Source organism: Astatotilapia calliptera, chromosome 23 (assembly GCF_964374335.1).
Source record: "Astatotilapia calliptera chromosome 23, fAstCal68.1, whole genome shotgun sequence".
In the NCBI taxonomy this organism is placed as follows: Eukaryota; Metazoa; Chordata; class Actinopteri; order Cichliformes; family Cichlidae; genus Astatotilapia; species Astatotilapia calliptera.
Window position 1 is genome coordinate 28,564,338 of NC_137443.1, and position 17,009 is coordinate 28,581,346.

Here is a 17,009-nt window from a genome sequence, read left to right on the forward strand (position 1 = left end):
GGGAATGGTAGCCCAAGGTTTATATTTTTAAATGATTATCCTGTTCTACGAACACTAAAGATATAGCATCTTTTTCCTGTAGTTTATTTGTCCAGGTAAAAATCTCACTGCGATTAAAAAAGCTCTCCTTCAAGAGTGACCTGGCCAACTGAGACTTGACCCGTTGGTGTTGGCATTTAGACATAAGTCAGTTTTACCTGACTAGGAATGAGTGAGGTGCCCTGGCCTTCACTATAACTTAACCCCAGGTGAAATGGTTTGGGATTACTTGGACTGCAATGCAAGTGGTCGGCATACGTGGAAAGACTTCAGGCGCAAAAGTTTCAGGCGATAACGTCATGATGAATGCAACGCCTGGATCAAAAGGTTGAATGAAGAAACTAAAATTTCCAGACATATCATGTTTTGTTTGAACTTTATTGTTTATTACATAGTTAACAAGCCTTGTTGTATGGCAACATAACAAAGCCATACAACGGGCTTTGTTAGTAACTAGATGTGTCCAACATGTTGACCAGCACTGCTCAAGCTTTCCGCTTTTAAAGTCCATTTCAGTGTTTTAGAGACTGAATTTGCTCATTGTCTTCAGTTTATATTGTTTGCACTAATGATTGGAAAAAATAATTGGTGACGGTGGAATGTGAATAATCTAAACCTGCATAAGCCTCTTGCCATGTCTCATAGTGATTTACAACCTGAAAGCTTAACCTTGTTTTAACTTTGCTGTCCTCCTTCGACCCCATTGTTTCACCTCAGACTTGCTTAGCTGCCAATTGACAGCTGTCCACAAGTGTCTTTGTGTGTGTCTGTGTCTCTTTTATTTTCCATGCTCTGTTCCCTCAGTCCTCAGCTGACCTGCCAGTGAACCTTGACCACTGCAAGTTCAAAGAATCTGCACAAGCTTATTTGTAGTCTGTCTGTGTGTGGACAGACAAGTACGGGAGGCCTGAGATTCCTCCCCCTCTGTCGCTCGTCTTTAATGCTAGTTATCAAACAGCATTTTCATTTTATCTTCTTCTGCTGGTTGATTTTCTTTTTTCTTTATGCTTAAAAAAACCTTTTCTTCTTATTATTATTATTGTAACTTTACTCTCATACTTCAAGCAGTTGCTCTCTCGTTTTGTTATTTATAGTGTTTGTGTGTGTTTCTGAAGAGGGGTCTTCTAGGAGCTCTTTCCACGTCTTGATAAATGAAATTCCTACACCCACTTTGGGGTTTTAACAATGGCATAGCACAGATACTGAGCTTAAGAGACTCTGCCCATTATTAGTCTTCAGTCACATGCGCATTTGTCCACAAGCACCGCATGCCTCAAGATTTTTTCCGAAGGTCTTCTGTAGGACAAGAAGCACCTCTCAAGTCCGTATAAGATCTATGCTGGCATTTCGTAAGGAGATGACTTTTAGACACTGTTTATCAGCTGCAGTTTTTGGGTGGAGCCTGACATTTCTTTTGTTATCCCGTTTAACAGTTTCCTTTAACTATACAAGTGTTTTAAAAAATGACAACATGCAGAGATATAAAAGTCCGCACTGCTAAACCAAACCAAAGCCAAAGACATGCTTTCACATCCTGACACTTTGAGACAAGATTTGGACTAAGTTTTTAAAAGTAGATGTTTTGGTAGAAGATTCATAACCAGCTAGGTTCATGCTAAAATTATTTGAATATCATTAAAAAACAGTAACTATTTTGATTGTTTAAATAATTGCGAGTGATTGTTTGAGCTTCTCACCCTGCTCTGTGTTGCTACTTTTGTCATTTCACCCAAGGCCTTAAATTAAATAAAGTAGACATTAAATAAGTAAATAAAACACTAAATAAAAGTGGTATTTATTTGTTTACTAAAATTTTGGCATTTCATTTTAGTTTAAAAGTAAATTTTAAAAAAAAGTTTACAGTAAAGCCCTTGAACTCAAAAATCTCTTTTGGCAGAGTATCGTGGCCCAGAGAAGGTTTTGCTGACTAGCAGGAGAAACAAGAGCTCCTGGAGAAGTGACTACACTGGCATGAGGAGAATATGCACCTGCTTTGAGGCACTAACCACTGAGCCATGTCAAAAATTCAACTCTGGAGTTTGACATTACCTTTTGAACACATACAGTACTTAAAAGGGTTGACCTAACGTCCCTTCTCTGACCTGTGGCAGCAGGGGTGGGGTGATGTAGATTTAAATGGAACAGCCCCGTGCATGTCCTCCACTTGTCTGGTTAGAGGACAAATATGAAGATAAAGTTAGTCTTTGTGGGTGTGCAGATGAAAAATATTTCATCTGTGTGTCAGTTGGTAGAACCCCTGGTATTCTTGAAAGGCTCTTATTGACAGACTTAATGCCTGTATTGGACATGAGACACGTGGCTGACACACTCCCTCAAGCAAATACTGGAAGTGTGTTTATGTATGAGCATGTATTAATGTGTGTGCGAGCTCCCGTATGCGCTCTGTGGGAGCCTTTATTGATTTCCCCACCAGATGTCTCTTTTCTCTGCTCGGATGAATTTTACCATCACAGGGTGTCCAGTCGCTGCTCTCACACTGACTGATAACAGGCAGTCAAAATAAAAAAATATCTTTCGATCAACTGAAAGTTTAAAAGCTTTGATCTTTTATAGCCAACTTTCATCATGTTATAACCTCTAAAAGCTATTATCTAAAAGCATTACTTCCTCTCATTGAATCTTTGAAGTGGTCTGCAATGACAAAATTGTTTTATAGCCAGTTTTTTTTTTTTGCTTCAGTGTTATTTTTGACAATGTGACATTGTTTTAATGACTTTACACACCTATGGAGCACAGCTTATCAGGTATAGCATTAATTAAAAAGCACTAAAAGTAAAAAAAGACGCAGGTGTCCTCGAAATATCATTTTTAATTAATTAATTAAGTCATTCTTTGAAGAAAAAAACAACTGGGATGCTTTGAATGGTCATCTTTTTTGAGGGGCTCTGACCATTCATTAAATTAGATAGGTACAAAAATCTGAGTGGCTGCATAATGGTAAAAGTTTGCAGCTAGTTTTTACCAGCCAACTATCCATCTATCTAGATATGAATTTCTTTGTAAGCACAATATACTGCATTGCACAAAAGTGTTGAGTCACTCCTCATTTCTCGATATTTTACTAACAAAGGGTCAGACATTTTTGTTTGTTAAGCCACTCAACAGTGAACTATGAATCATTGAAAGTTTTTTCTTTAGCTGAATCTGTGAAAAAATGAATCAGTTTGACAGACATAAAATCATATTTTTGTACCAACTAGGTGATTTCCAAAGAGGTATTAGCTAAAAACTTGGCATATCAGCGTGGTGTGCAGTGTGTCCTTATAAAATTGAGAAAACTGGACAAATGGAGGACTAAAAACAATCTACAGCATATTAATAGTATCTGAAAGTCCTGTCCTGAAGAAATTTCAGCAAAGACTTGGCACAGGACCTGAGAGATGCATCTAATGTTCACTGAAGCCTCATCAGAAATTGTCTCAGTGCAGCGGTGAGCGTTAAGAAGCTTTTTTTAAGAGAGGCAAACTGGGAGAAAAGTCTGAGGAGTGACAATTACACAAGAACTGGACAAAAAATCAGTGACAGCAGACCTGACGAATCCAGATATGGGGTTAAAATCATTGTCAGCATGTATGGAGGAGGTCAGGAGAGACGTACAACAGTGAGTGTCTACAGCCATCTGTAAGACACAGTAGAGGCTCTGTCATGATTTGGGGCTGCACAATTACACACATTAACACAGAATGCAGATGAAGCATCTGACTGGCAACCACTTCATCTCTCAGCATGACAATGATCCCAAACACACTCCCAGTCCAGTAAAATCATACCTGGATAGAAAAACACACAGTGGAACACTATCAGTCATGGATTGGCCTCCCCAGAGCCTGGACCTCAACATTATTGAAGCAGTGTGGGATCATGTTGACAGAGAACAGAACAAAAGGAAGAAACATCCAAAGAAGAGCTTTGAATGTCCTTCAAGAATCCTGGAGAACTATTCCTGAAGACTACTTGACAAGAAAGCTGACTAAGAGAGTCCAGAGTGTGTTAAAGAATAAAGATGGCCGCACCAAATATTGACTTTCAAGCTTGTTAGAATGATCTAACCTTATATATGTCTATGTACTGTATATATTGTGGTATATACGTACAGTACATATACATATATACAGTACAGTACATATACACATTATGAGAGACAAAGCAGCAAAGGTATAGAGGACACAGGAAAATGTCTTCAAAATGTACTTTTTAAATTTAATCCCCCCAAAACGTTCAAAAAGACACAGTTCAAAATTTCATTAGTGGGCCCATAAAACAGGTCAGCTAAATATAACTACTCAAAAAGTAACTTCCAGAAACTTAATTGAACAAAGCAGACACAACTCACAAACTGACCTAAGCACAAAGACACAGTGGTTGAGCCAAATCAGTTACACACAGTAGGGGGAAACAAAAACAAACACCAATACTAAGTAAATACAACATAATATAACTAAACCTAAAACACTCCCGTTTCTGACAAGCATTTGGTTGGTCCTGCTGAGCAGGTATGTCCAATAGATATGTCCCAATTCTTAGGCCGCATCCTTCAGAGGCCACATTTGAAGGCCGATTACGTCACAGCCAGGCGACAAAGGCTGTCCCAATTCAAAGGCTGCCGACAAATGCATCCTTCATTTCCCCAAATTTGAATCAGGTCTATCATTCATAGCCCAACCAATCCCAGAATTCAGTCTCCAATAATGGCGGCAGCTAATTTGTTTTAATATTAGAGAGACTTTAACTGATCAAGCACACACATATGCAATAATACTAAGTGCAATAATCCTTTCTGTCATCGTTGTATTTTTACTCAGTTGTATATAGTATTTGTATTTGTATTCTATTTTTATCTTATTGTATATTTATTTTATTTTATTCTACTGTATATAGTATTTTATTTTATTCTATTCTGTACAGTTGTGTACTGTATTTATTCTTATTGTATTCTAATTTTTGCCTCATAACTTTTGCACTGTCCACTTCCTGCTGTGACAAAACAAATTTCCCACGTGTGGGACTAATAAAGGTTATCTTATTACTCTTTCTGGGTGACAAAATAAACTTTTAAGATATTTTCAGGTGAGAATGTAGCTGTGTAAACTTCAAATATCTGCTTGATTTATCAAGACATCACATATTTGCAAAAGTGCTCCGATGTTTTCGAAGACGTGTGTTACTCACCAGCTCAAAGCTGACCGAGAGGTCTATGCTCACTAGAGCTGGTGAGAACACCGGACTCGTTTTCAGACCTCCCGCAGTCTTTCACTACTCAGGTTAAACATGATATATAAGTCACTTCGATAACTTAAAAATGTTAATGTTCGGCTTTTTTCAGTGTTTTATTTGTTCATGAATCAATCTGTTTGGCTGAGAATTAAAGTTTAGTTTTCATACAGCTGAATAAATGTCAAACAGAAAACTGATTAAACAGAAGTGTGAAATGGTAGAGAATTCACTCCAATGTTGTGTTATTTATTAGCAAGCAAGGAGTGGATGGCTAAGTTTGTTAAACTCCACCGAGACAGCTGGTGAAGCAAATCTCAAGGCTAGACAGTCCTATTTCACAGCCTCGCACTTCTGGCACTTTCGGTCTTCGAAGGACCCAGGCCACATAGACGGCAAAGGCCAGGTCCTCTGAAGGATGCGGCCTATGAATTGGGGCATAGCTATTGTGTTTTCAAAGTCCACAGCCCTTGGCCATGCCTTTTGCCCAGACAGAAAACAGCCACCTCCCTAAACCAAGTAACCCAAAGAAAGAGAAAGATAATGAGTCTGCACATTCTTCAGTATATCGCTGCACCTGTATCCCTATGAGGGGTGGCTCAGTGCTTGTGCACAGTACTACAGATAAGTGATTTTAGTATTATTTCAAAAGCACAGTCCATGTAAGTGTGAGCATGGACTAGGGCTGAACGATATATCGCATTTGCGATAATATCGCGACATGATCAAGTGCAATTTTCTAACCGCAAAGGCTGCGATTATACTGCGATTATATTATACAATTCATGGGCTGCATCCTCCTGAGGCCGCATTTGTAGACCGATTACGTCACAGCGACGCGCCGAAGGCTGTCCAAATTACTACCATATCCCAGAATTCATAGCAGCCAAACTCCAGTTTCCAGCAATGGCGGCCGCTACTAAGTTTTAAAATTACTCATACTAATCTTTCTGGGTCACAAAATAAACTTTTAACATATTTTCAGGCGAGAAAGTAGTTGTGTAAACATCAAATATCTGCTCGGTTTATCAAGATATCCCATATTTGCAAAAGTGCTTCGACGTTTTCAGAGGCGTCTGCTACCCACCAGCTCGACAGCTAGCCGGGAGCTCGAGGGTTACTGATGCGGCCGAGAACGGCACAACTCCCGGCACATCATTTTCAGATCACCGCGGAGTTTCGCTGCTCGGGTTAAACGTAATATATAAGTCACTTAGACAACCTAAAAATGTTATTGTTGGGCTTTTTTCAGTGTTTTGTTTGTTCGTGAGTAAATCGGTTTGGCTGAGATTAAAGTTATTAGATTAGATAAAATAAAACTTTATTAATCCCCCGGGTGGGTTCCTCCTTGGTTTTCACACAGCTGACTAAACGTCAAACAGAAAACTGATTAAACAGAAGTATGAGACAGTCGAGAATTTACACCAGTGTCTGGTTATATTTTAGATAGCAAGAAGCAGACGGCCGAGTTTATTAAACTCCACCGAGACAGCGGTGACGCTAATCAGAAGGCTAGACCGTCCAATTTCACGCCTTTAAACTTTAAAGGCGTGTTTGTGTGTGTGTTTATACAATTGCTATTATGTTTGCACTTTATGTGTAATGTTACTGACTGCAAAGATCAGTAAGATGTGTGTATTTTTTATTTATTAGTTTTATTTATTTAATATTATTTTTTAATTGAATGACTGTCTAGTAGTTCACAGATGTCGAAAAACTGAGTGTGGTAAAGCCACTGATTTTTTTTATGTATATTTCTGCAATCTGCACATTGTACTGACTTTCATTTTAATGTTTACACCAGGGTTCCTTGTCAGCACTTTATGCTCAGATGTTTGTAAGCTAAAAATAAACTATTGTGTATGTTCAAATATACTGTTGTGATTGAAGAAGTTAAATAAAAATGTCAGTCATCAATTCATGCATCACCTCATGTCATCATAACAGAGGTCTGTCTTCCAGGAAAGAACAGTTTAAAATTAATGTAATATAGTATTGGCCATACTATATGATGTATTGCTTGTCTTTGTTTAATAATACAGAAGACAAATACCTTAAAAAATAATCGCATATCGCATCGCAATCGCAATATTGGGGCAAAAAATCGCAATTAGATTATTTTCCATAATCGTTCAGCCCTAGCATGGACAGTCAAATTCAATATGCTCGTAATTATATGAAAAACTTTTATGTGTACAGTTTAATAGTAGAACCTTTGTCTGGTCAAGACTGTGTCTGCAAGTGCAGCGATTCAGTAATACTGAGTGTAAAGAGAACTTCAGTCAAAGGAAGGGTTCAAAGTAAAAGAAGTGAAGTCACTGTAATGGATCATTCAGCTGTTCATCATTCAACTGTTATAGATGTCATAAAATTCTTGGAATAAAAAAAAAATCAAGGTCCAAAAACTTCACAGCAAAATACTTTTACAGATGTGTACAATACAACGAAATACAAAAGAATAAAATAAGTAATATAATACCTGACAAAACCAGCAATAAAAAATTCAAACTTTGCAATAATATAACCAAAAGACTTGCGATAGATTACCTGGGAGAAGTGATTTCAGAGATGTTGGATGAAAAATTAAATTAACTCAGTTAATAGGCAGTGCTCTGAGTTGCATCTTGGATGGCACTAGAGTGAAACATACTTCACTAACATCTTTTTAGTCTCTTTTAACCGACTTTACATCTGAATAGTGCTGAAGCAGTTTTACATACTCTATGTGGACAAAGGTATTACTGCACACCTCTTCATTTTAGGACAGGTGTTATCAGTCCCAGTGCTACATGTGTATAAAATCAAGCACCTACTGTAGCCATGCTGTCCACCTTTACAAACATACTGTAGCCCAATGTTTCCCAATCTTTTGGAGGCACGGCACATATTTGACATTAGAAAAAACACACAAACAAAAAGCATATAGAGAATATGCACCGCGCACCAGATATTGCAGAATTGGTTCGGTTTGTCCCCAGTATACCTATTTTACTTTCTTCCGACCACTACTCATGCTAGGGCCTTCATTTGGGTTGGAATTTTCTCCAGGACCCATGTCAGACTGACTACTTTTTCTTTTCAGATATTTATCTATTGCTATTACTTGCTGCGTCGTCTCACAGCATGACTATTTCTTCTTCGTCTTCTTGTGTTATATTGGCAGTTGGCAACCCATTTCATTAGAGCAGGAAGATGCACTCCCCTCTAGTGGAAGAGAATGTAATTGTTCTGCCTGCTACTCACGCCGATTAGAGTACTAATCAGGTGGAACCAGATAATCTTCCACTGCACACCTGATCATTTCTCAGGGCACACCTATATGCCACGGCACAGTGGTTGGGAAACACTGCTGTAACCATATTTGGATGGATATATGTATTTAGAATGAGTTGAAATGAAAATATAGGGATAGGTTTAATGTGTATGTGGCCCATATTCTGATTCAATGTAGTCCAGTTCCATACAAACAACCTCAGTTGGGTTTAGTTGAAGTGAATGTGGAGGCCAGGTAATCAGATACCAATGTTTCACTAAAACACCACACTACCTCTTTGCTTTACTGTGAGAGATACCGGAAATTCCACATGAAAACATGATTTAGTCTTTTTTTTTCTTTACTTGAGCCATAGCGAGTGTCTCAGGGGAAATTATATCAAGAATTTCTGTTATTTCAATCATACTCTTGGTGATGGTGGACACTTTGGAAATCTGCACCTTCTGTGGCTTCCTCTTGGGCACGATTGTTTCAGTTTCTTCAGTCAGACTTTCTCCTGGTTTCTCGCCTTAGTGGTGCTGACTTCCCTCTTACAACACCTTACAACATCACCACTTTTTGCCCTTTGAATACGTGTTTCCTTCGAGAAATATTTTAGTACACAAAATGTTTATGTACCTATTAATCAGAATGATTGTGATTAGGGGTGGGTTTTGATTATCGATTTATCGATTAAAATCGATTCTAGCTTGGATAATGTGATATTAGTTTAGAACATAGTAAAGATCAGATTTTTTAAAAACTTATATCCTGAAATGTAAAACTTTAGAATTGAAAGATGGTGTACTTCTTTTTCCACTGGGGTTGTGAAAATGTGGGGGTGTTGTTAAAATGATGGCTCATTCAGGGAAGGCTATTAAACGTAGAACATTTTGTCAGAGTAACATCAGCGATTTTCATCACAATGAGAATTTCAGATGATGAGAACTTATTGCAATCGATCTGGAGACCTTTTCAATTTCGTAACTTCATTTCATTTCATGTCTTCAGTTTTGTACAACAATGCAGAAAATATTAAAAATACAGAAAAAAAACCTTTAACGAGTAGGTATGTCCAAACCTTTGATTGGTACGGTTCACTGTAATCATTAACAGCTATGAGGCTGTACATGAACTTTCCTTCTTGGTGGTATGGAAAGGTATTAGCACCTACCTGAACGCCCCACAAAAACCACTGCATCCGTACTTACTAGTAGGAATCTTTTTCTCTTAATCCTTTCTGCCTTTGACTTCTGTTTCTTAGACTTCTATTCACGACTATCTCTTAAGGTTTTCTTTCGTCTGTCCTATTGTTGCCTCCTATTTTTCTCCCCTTAAACCCATTTTTCTCTTCCCTTTATGCAATGAAAAAGTGCAGCCTTGGCGTTTCAGTTTCATTTCAAAAGCTCGTATGCGTAAAGGGAGACAGACAAAGAAGCCAGCGAATGTTACGCTGTGTATAAATGCATGCGAGTGCCAGGAGAACATTGCATTGAAGCACCAGTGAACATCTGGCCTATGTGCCAATGATTGGTTGGGGAAGTTCCTCAGGATATAACACTTGAAAATGTCTTGGCATGTTCACGACAACAGCAGTGCAGTTTGTGCAGCGTGTGTGCGTGTCTGTGTGTGTGTGTGTGTGTGTGTGTGTTCTGGGTGAACATGTATTGTTAATTATATTCAAGATGTGTGTGTTTGTGAGGGATGATTGAATTGTTTGCGCAACAAGACGTGTTTGTGAGTTTAAGCTAATTGCGTTCTTATGCCGGTGCGTGAGTGGTGATTGTACAGTATTTGTGTGTGAAATTGTATTCTTGTGTGTGAGTGCTGGGAGCTTTTACTTCCCACCATTAGCTCTAAACTCTTTTTTTTTGAGCAGGCGGCTGATTCTTCCCTTGATTACTATTTGGACTTGCACTCGTTTACTGAGCACCATCTCTCTTTGGTTTTATCTGTCCTTTATTCCTCTTTCTCTGCAATTTTATTTTCTTTGCTCGTGCTTCATAATCATCTCACTTAGGTTCAATTAGAGGTCAGTAGGACTGATTCTTTGTTCACCTTTTCATTCACCTCCTTTTTATTCTGCTTAATAACTGCTTCTCTCCTCTGCGAGTCTCACACCCTGATCTCTTAATAGGTTACACATGCGTGGTTTCGCACACCACCGATCCTGTCGTTTGCGGTCGCGTGCGCCCGTAAAGGAGGCGGTGGCCCTCGCTGGCGACGTCTGCCTGGTCGAGGTGGCGGGCGGCGGGCTGTGGAAGATGCGGCAGGGTTGTTAAAAGTGTTGTTAAGAGAGCGGCTGGCAGCTGTTCCTGACAGGTTGGGGATGGAAGGACAGATGGTGTTTGATTAGCGAACAGACCACTGATGGAAGGAGGGATGGAGGAAAGAATGAGGGAGGGGGAAATGGATTCCGGTTTGTAAGGAAAGGGGGAAAAAAGGATGGATCGCATGACTCAAGTATGGATGGGTGGATTACGATAAGCGTTAGGCCCGTTGATGTAGAGATGCATGCTTTCAACTTAAAGTTTTTCCTCTAAGTTTATGATAGACTAGGGTTGTTCAGACACAATTCACGTTTGACAAAAAAAATGCTACAGGAAAGGTGTACAAAGGAAAAGAGACTCAATCTGGGGTTAAAGGGAGTCCAACCTAATGGAGAAACACAGGGATGCGGTGCGTGTTGGGAGAAGTCAAAGTGCTTTACAGCAGCTGTTCCAAACAACAATTAGCTCCATTCACCTGGGTGCCATCTTAAAGAACTGATGCAAATAAACCTGCAGAGCTGGCTGATTAAAGTCTGTTCAACAAGCTAACAGTGATTGTTGTATGCTGTGATGGTCCGATTAAGTCAGCCGTTTATTTGAGTGATGCTTTCATGTCAGTTTGTTAAAGTAATAATTAGAGTCTGATTTTGGCTTTCCAACAGGTCAGACTGAGGTCAGACGGTGCCAAGGTTCTACCTGAGTTGCCTGAAAAGACAATGAAACGAGTATCAAACAGCGATGGGAGAGCCACCTCTGTTCTGCAATGGTGCAGCAGAGACAGTTTACACAAAGAAATACACTTGTCAGTTTCCAACTACATCATCTTTATTGGCAGCCGTGATCACAGTTTAAAGGGGCTGAGAGCTGAAGTGTTGTTCTCCATGCTTATGATCTATTTTCAAAGTTCACTAGACTGTGGGGGTCCAACTAATAACCGGATTCATTATTTATGCTACAGAAGTTACATTTTTTGTTATTATATACTGAAAAAATGAACACAATTATGTAATCAAGAAAGTGACTGTATGAACACTTGTAAAAGTCATTATTGGGTAATTTTACTCAGGCTAAAGAGAAAAGAAGAGCTGTATATTGTTTATTTCTAAAGGTAAAAAAGATTCTCTGTCATTAGATTTTCTGATTTTTCAAATCAAGTCACTTTATTTTGAAAGGTAAAGACCCTAAAACGATACAGAGAAAACTCCAACAATCCGACAACATCTTATAAGCAAGCACTTGGCGACAGTAGGAAGGAAAAACTCCTTTTTAACAGGAAGAAACGTGCAGCAGACCAAGGCTCAGGGAGGGGCGGCCATCTGCCAGTTCGAGGTTGAGGGGATTGTGTTGTCTCTGAGATGCTGGTCTTTCGTTACTGCTCGTGTGTCTGTCTTGGTTGGTTGGGGTGATTCAGCGGTGGTGGTGCTTCTTTATCTGATCTGAAAATATAAGGACAAACATTTTAGGTCCCTCACCAGCTGTATAACATGGTAATGAAATGTCTGTGCTTTTTATGTTGTCTCCTAGAGCACTTCTCAAGCAGCTGCTGTTTGTAAATCCCTCCTTGGAAGCCCTCTTCTGCATGTGTGCACTCGATCTGTTCCATCGTGTCAAAACTGCAGCCTCTTTGCTTATGAGATAAATGTGGACAGTAAGGTGGTGATGAGCAAAGACTTTTTAGTTATGTAGAGTTTTAGTTATGGCAAGATTGCAGCCCTCATCGAGGTGGTTTGTGCCACATTTTCTCCCTCAGACACCTCAGAGTCGAACTCCACACTCACAGTCAGAACATGGGGGGACATTCATGGTCCACAACGCTGTGATTTTGGAAACCAAAAGCAATGAGCTTGTTCCTGGTAAATGGACTGGTACTTATACAGCACTTTTCTACTCTAACAGAGCACTCAAAGTGCTTTTTACTACAAGCCTCATTAATCCATTCATACAAGTGCTTTTTTCTATACTTAAGCTCCTTGTCTAGCATGTGTACACACCCCCACACACACATCAGAGACAACTCAGGGCTTGCTCATGGATACTTTGACTAGTTCTATCCTTGTCCTCCAGTTGGTAGATGGCCTCCTCTACTTCCTGAGCCGCAGCTACCAAAGACCTCAAAGCTTGCACTCTTCAGACTCTTCCAGTGAAAACGGCTGTTTGGCCTCTGGGTTCCGGCTGCAGAAACAGCTTTTGTTACCAGTGATGATCCTCGGCATGAAGGTTACGTGAGTTTGACACATACACACACGTGAAAGTGGTCAGCAGAGCACAACCAGGGACCGACATAAACATGAATGAGCAGTGGGAGCATTTTATTGCTGCTCCTTGAAGGTGGAGTCAAAACGTTTTGATCATAATTCAGATACCCACATATAAAATCTGGTATTTGATCATTGTTAAGCTGAATTTGGGTTTTTCGTTTTTTTGGAGTGTAAAAAATCTATCTTCAACTGCAACTTCAATCTAAGTGTTGCACTTTTTATTCCTCTTACATCCCAGACTAGTGCATCCATCTCCCAGTATTGCAGTGGATGTGAATAAACACACACACGCACACACACTGCAGTCCACTTTAATAGCAGTTAACATAGAGAAGATGCAGCTATTAGAATAATGTTGAGGAGAGATTTTCTTCATAATAAACTGTCTCCCTACTCCATAACAGCAGCTATTACCCAAGATGAATCACTGTCATGCCATCTCTGTGGACAGTAAGTGTGTTTGTGTCTGCGTAAGTGTGTTTGTGCTTATGATGGGGTGATTGAGAATGAAACAATCATCAGGCCAATACAAACACAGCTGTTTTATTGTTGCGCTGCTCAGATGTGCTTTCACAGGCAGACGGCATGTGTGCGCGTACATGATCATATAGAAGAAAGAGTGACCCCACCTCCTGTTCAGCTCCTCCTGTTCAAATGAAAAGCTTTGGCAGAGTAAGCTAATGCACAAGATACCCTTCGCCTTCTTGCGCGTGTATCTGTGTTGTGCTCTTTTTAAGCTGAAATCTGCAAGTTTCTGTTTAATGTGTCTTTATTAACCCCATCTGCGGTGCAGATGCTGCAAAAGCTAAAAGAAACTCGTTTGCATGACACCAACCTCTTAGCATTGCTAAGGTTTGAATGTGCTCAAAATATTAGGATGTCAAATGTTTATGTTGTATTTGCTTTGAAGCTCTTTTTGCCCTCAACAGCCAGGATGGAGGGTAGCTGGACAACCTTCCAAGATGTCCTAGCAAGTTGGTTTACCAACATTTTAATAAACCTACTAACAGATTTTTTTTTTGTTGTTGCAAATTTCAGCAATAAAATGAAGAAAAAACATCCCCTGCAAAGTGGAATCAAACTTTTAATCTCATCTCTTTAAACAGCACATGTTGTACTGAGCAAACCAGCCATTGTGCACAGTGATAGTGCAGGGGGATGTGATGGGTATAACTGACATGTTAACATGACATATAAATGACAAATGTGTTTGATTTTTTTTTGTTTAGTATTTAAAAAGATGTCATCCAACCATTCATTCATACATCTATTTTCTGCCATTTATGTGGGTCCGGGTGGCAAGGGTAGCAGTCTAAGGGTGTTTTTATGCTCTCTGAATGTTACACCATCATGTGGCATGCACCACAGTATTTGAGGTGCTTTGGCTGGTCGTGCACCTCTCGATATTTGGAACCTAGCCATCGCACGACACGAGTGTACGATTGTGTCAGTTTTTATTGCCATTTTAAAAATATTGCAGCACAAAAGCTCAGAGACATACAGATATTCAGAGGAGGATGTTGCAAGAGTTCGAAAACTTGAGACTTTGAGGGAAAAGAACACACTCGGTAAAGTCTTTTCTTGGCTTCTTCTCTTCCTTCATCAGCGCTCATGTGGTGGTATTGTCTGCGTGGCGACACCTGTTGTTCAGGAGAATACTGCAGCGGCTTATGATGTATGATGTCATACTGGCACTTTAAGCAGAGACCTCTACCTGGACCCTCCTTCTCATTCTTTCTTTTTGTAGGACTGTAGCTAAACAGATGTGCTTTCACACTCAACTCTCTCTTCACCACAACATACTGGTACATTGTCTGCATCATTGATGATGCCCCACTCATCCTTCTGCCAATCTCATACTCTACTTATGAGCAAAGCCCCTAGATATTTAGGCTTCTACACTTGGAGCAGTAACTCCTCGCTGACCCAGAAATGGCACTCCACCCTTCCATTAGGACCTCAGACTTGGTCTCATTCCCGCCCCTTTGACATTCAGCTGCAACCTGGAGGTCATCACCTGATTAAGCCAAGAGAACCACATCATCTGCAAACAGCAATGAGGTGATCCTGCAACCACCGAAGTAGAAACCCTCTGACACTTCCTGAGGAACCTGGTCAAATGCCCTGCCCAAGTCCACTAAAGAATGTGTAGACTGGTTGGTCCAACTCCCACAAAACCTTGAATATCCTTGAAAGGATTAAAAAAATGATCTGGTAGTTCTAGTTTGTGTTTAATGTGGCTGTCTGATCAGATGTTTCACAACCAAATTGTCAATCAAACGCTGTGCTAAAAAAACAAAGACACGATTGTAGAAATGACGTTCCCTGCGGCTGAAGTCTCTGTTGTCGAGCAAGCGGCCATTTTTTGGCGAAGGACACAGCGTCCCCGTCACAGTGGCGTTTGATGGCCTTGTTTTGTGGCTATTCAGCCTCTTCTTGAAGGTACTTTTGGTTTTGCTGAATGCAAAGCAGTCACATTAAAGCCAGCGACAGCCACCTCCATCTTTGTGGTTTCAGATTTTCGTGCTTGGCAAATGTTCCTGTGAATTTTTGTTTTGTTTAATTTAATCCCCTCTGACTTCTACATAGAGGCAAAAAATGTTAATTGAGACTGGATTATTACAGGAGACATAGCTTTACAGAATTATAAACTGTTTTATTATGCAGGAAGTCTGGCAGTATTTATTTGTTGCGTGTGTGCGTCGGTGAGAGAAAGAAAGGGGGGGAAAAAAAGAAGCACATTGAGTGCTGGCACTTAATCCCATGCTGGTGATGGTGGTTGGCATTGTGTGATGCCAGTTAGTGTTTGGCGCCAACACACAGAGGGCATGGTGTGTGTTTGTGTGTGTTAGGGAGGTAAGTGGCGTTAGAGGAGGGTAGATGAAATAAAATCTGTGCGATAGGAAGCGAAGAGGAGACAGTAGAGGTATAAAAGAGGGGAGGAGGAGAGTAATATCAGCGATGGAGTGATGGAGGGGTGTGAGAGGATGAACGGAGGAGAGAACAAGGGAGTGAGAAGCAGCGTAGGGCAACGAGGGCCTCGTCCCCGTGTTTTTGTGTGCGCAACTGAGAGCCTGTACCTATGTCTTTTTGTGTGTTGTGCGTGTGTGTCCCTGCGTCTTTGTACTGCCTAATCTAGGCGTCAGCAGCTTTTTGAGGCTTTTGTGCTGACAATAATCACACAGCGCTCCTCTTTTCAATTCATCAGCAACAACAACAAGGGATCACATGTCCCCCCCCCCCCCCCCCCCCCCCCCCATACAGGATCCAGAGAGAGAGAGAGGGAGGGAGGGGACGAGGGCATGGACCGAGTTAAAGTGGCCATCGCGTTGCCTAGTTACTGCTTGGGTTGACGGCGAGCTGGTGCGTTCAAGCGGTCAACGCCCTCCGCACCTCAGCCGAGCGCAAACAGAGCAGGGAGAAAGTGGCGACGAGCTTACAAACGACCTCCGACTGATTTTTGTTCAAAGAATAATTTATTTCATGTTGCAGTTTGATGGATAAACATGATTAAACCACTGGTCAAATCTGTAGCAAGCATTAATAATCATCATCATCATCAGAATAACATTAAAAGGAATAATTATTTCAGTTATAAATAATAACAATATCAGAGTGATCAGAGTATTTATTACATCTATACAAGCTACAAATATCAGCATTTGTTGTCTTTTTTTTTTCTTTTTTGCTTTGTTTCTTTTTTTTCTTCTTCAGCTGTTAAAACCTTAAACACTTCACACATGACCCGGCCGGTGCAGCTGCCCCCTCTCAGCTGTCCAGAGCAGAGAGGAAGTACCTGGGGAACTGGTTTGGTGCTTATCAGGACATTTAATGATTACTTAAAAAAAAAATCATGATTGTGTAACACAGATTTCAATTTTTTCCAAAGATTAGTCTGTGGCCAAAGCACCATCTGAGACATACCGTTGTTTTGTTTGCATCTATGAACATCTTCAA